Genomic DNA, 3,548 nt, shown 5'->3' with positions numbered 1-3,548 from the left:
CCAAGACTCATAGCAAACCCTGTTTGCATCCAAGAAGTGGCTGGTAGGTTTGAACTATCAACCTTGTAATTATCAGTTCAGTGCTTATCCTATAGCATCACACCATGACCTTCTTTCAGAGGACCTAGTTGTTGTTGTTGTTAAGTGTCATCAAGTCCATTCTGACTTATAGTGGTCCTCCACAGGGTTTTGAAGTAGTGGCTGGTGGTTTTGAACTGCCAACCTTGTGGTTAGCAGTTTAGTGCATAACATATAGCACTACACCAGGACCTATTAAAAATTATTTATCAAAATTTTTAAATGTCATTGGTTAAAAGGGAAAATGAAATGAGTTCGCAGAAAGTCTATCACATTTTTTCTTTATGCTGTTATTAAGTGCTGTTGCGTCACTTCTAACTCATGATGACCCTATATAAGGTTTCTGAGTAGTGACTGGTGGGTTTGAACCACCAACTTTGTAAGTAATAATACACTACTTATCCTACAATGCCACCATTTTTCTCTGTAGTCAGGATAATTTGTCTGTTACTGTGGTCCTAAGGTTGGTTCTCTGTCTTTTCAACAGTACGAGAAGCCTTAAAAAATTCATGAAAAAAGTAAGTATTATGAAAAAACCTAGGCATGGATTTCAAAACATTTTGCACCAAAATAAACTTTTACTGACTTGTTGTAACGTATCTGAACAAGATCTAGTTTGAAGCTCTAAGAAGCGTAAGATCAGTTTGAAAACAATATGAATTCTGTTAAAAAGAAAGCAAGAACAAACATCAAGTTTATGATAAAGCTCAGGTGCAAGAACGGTGAAATCATTGATGCTTTACAAAAAAATATATGGGGACAATACCCCCCAAAGAAATTAACAGTTTACAAATGGATAACTCATTTTAGGAAGAGACAAGACAATGAAGAAGTTGAAACTCTCAGCAGCAAATCATCCACATTAATTCTGAGGAAACAATCAATCTTGTTGAAGTCCTAATTGAAAAAGATCAGTGGTTAACTGCAAAAATAATAACCAATACATAGTCATCGCAATTGGATCCACTTACAAAATTCTTACTGAAAATAAAATTTGAGCAAAATTTCTGTTTCATGGGTGACAAAACTACTGCTTCCATTTCAGCTGCAGACAAGAGCAGAACTTTCAACAAAAATTTTAAACAAAACAAATTCAGATCCTGAAGCATTGCTTGGAACAATTATAACTGATGATGAAACACGACTTTACTACTACAATCCTGCCTGAAGACGAAGCACAATTAAAACAATCACTGTCATCAAGGATCTCTGGTAGCAGAGTGGTTAAGAATCAGGCTGCTAACCTCAGGGTTAGCAGTTTGAAACTACCAGTGGTTCTGCAGGAGAAAGATGAGACTGTGTTCCCGTAAAGATTTACAGCCTCAGAAACGCTGTGTAAGGTCGCTATGAGTTGGAGCCAACTCCATGGCACACCACCATCAAGAAGTAGAAGTGGTCACATCAAAGCAAAAGTGGATTTGTCAAGAGAAAAGGTCATGACAACAGGTTCTGGGGATGTTTAAGACATTTTGCTTGTTGACTTTCTGGATGGTAAAAAGAATGATAGCATCTGCTTATTATGACAGTGTTTTGAGAAAGTTGGTCAAAGCTTTAACAAATAGGAAAACTTCACCAGAGAATCATTCTCCACCACAACAATACTCCCACTAATTCCTCTCACCAAACAAAGGCAATTTTGTCTTATTTGATGTGTTTCCTTCTCACTTATTTTTTCTAACCTTAAAAATTCCTTAATGGGAGACCCTTTTTTTTTTTTCAGTGAATAATATAAAAAGACTGCATTGACCTGGTTAAATTCTCACTTCTTTAGAGCTATAGATTAAATGACTGGTATCACTTAAAAAAAGAGTTTTGACTTTGATAAAGCTTTTGTTGAATAATAAAGTTTATATTTTAAATTTTTATCTAATTCCACTTTTCCATGAACTTTTGGACATCTCCTTATATTAATGTATGAATCAACACTCACCGGTGGTGGTACCTCATGAGAGAAATGAAACTATGAGTTTTGATATCTACCTACATTATCAAAATGCGCTCATTTTCCTGTTCCCTTGGAAATGAGACGGTTTCTGTAGACTTTCCTCTAAGACTGTTAATATTATCAAATCTTACTTGCATATTTTTTTTAATCTCAATTTTACAAAATAATGTTCTTGATTCACAAATAATTATGGATTTCAGAAATATATTATTTTCCTTAATATTAATTTGAATCTAAAATAAAATCTGCAATAATAAATGACATTATGCATTTTGTTGTTTTTTAGGAAATTAATGAAATGACTTTTGGATACCACAACAGCACTACTAATTTCATTAATAAAACATGATTATTTAAAAATTTTCTACCTGTGAATCTGCACAGATTCACTTACGACATTTCATTTCTTTCCTTATATAATACATTGATATATATTATGCATTTCCTTATATAATATATCCATATAAATGATATACTACATCATTGTATGAGAAAAAAATCAACAGCTACAGAAATTTTTATTTTTTCTTTTGACAAGTTCAATTTAAACTAAACGGAGTACTGACAAAAATCAATAAAAATTGATTTGTATTGTCAGCACTCCATTTAGTTTACAATTAGACTTGTCAAAGAGAAAACAAAAATTATGAAAAGATAAAGCAAAACTTGTTAAAAGATAAAAATATCACTCCATTTACAAAACACATACACACAAAAAATAAAAAATAAAAATAAAAAAATAACTTGTTGTTAGATTATTTTGATAAGGCAGCTGTTTTTCAGTCACATTTTGAGTGCCTTCCAACCTGAGGGGCTCACCTTCCTGCACTGTATTAGACTATGTTTTGCTCCTATTCCTAATACTTTTAGGGATAGTCCTTCAGAAGTATTCCTTCATCGGAGTCTGTCTTGGAGTACTGGTATGGCACTGTAGCATACGCCCTAGACTGCAAGGTCGATGATTCAAACTCACCAGCCACCACTCAGAAACCCTATACAGGGTCATGGTGAGTAGAAACCGATTCATCGGCACTTAACAACAATTTGTCTTAACCTGGAAACTAACTGCAACCTGTGTCACTGGTGACCGTGGTGGTATTTAAAAATAATGGGGGCATAGCTTCCAGAATACACAAGTCACTACAATAGGACAAACTGACAGAAAATTGTGGGGAAAATAACACTAGAAAAGGAAAAGAAAATAAATTCCCCAAAGGTGGATTACATTTTCCGAATTGCCAGAATGATTTGGCCCTTAGTCTGGTTCCAAGGTTGGTTCTCTGTCTTCTGAACAATGTTAATTTCTTAGTCAACACTCACATGTTCTTCATTATAGGAAAACAGAAACTCTGAGTTTCTTTATCTACCTAAGCCATAAAAGCACATGCCTCCTGTTGTGCCCAAAATGAATTTATTAAAGAAATCCCCTTAAAGCTGCTAATATTATCAAATCTCACTTGTATCTGTCCAAAAGTATCTTAATTTCAGAAAGCAATGCTCTGGATTAAAAAAAAAAAAAAAAAAA

This window comes from Chrysochloris asiatica, unplaced genomic scaffold (assembly GCF_000296735.1).
Source record: "Chrysochloris asiatica unplaced genomic scaffold, ChrAsi1.0 scaffold00004, whole genome shotgun sequence".
Lineage (NCBI taxonomy): Eukaryota > Metazoa > Chordata > Mammalia > Afrosoricida > Chrysochloridae > Chrysochloris > Chrysochloris asiatica.
Note: the sequence above shows the minus strand (reverse complement) of the source record.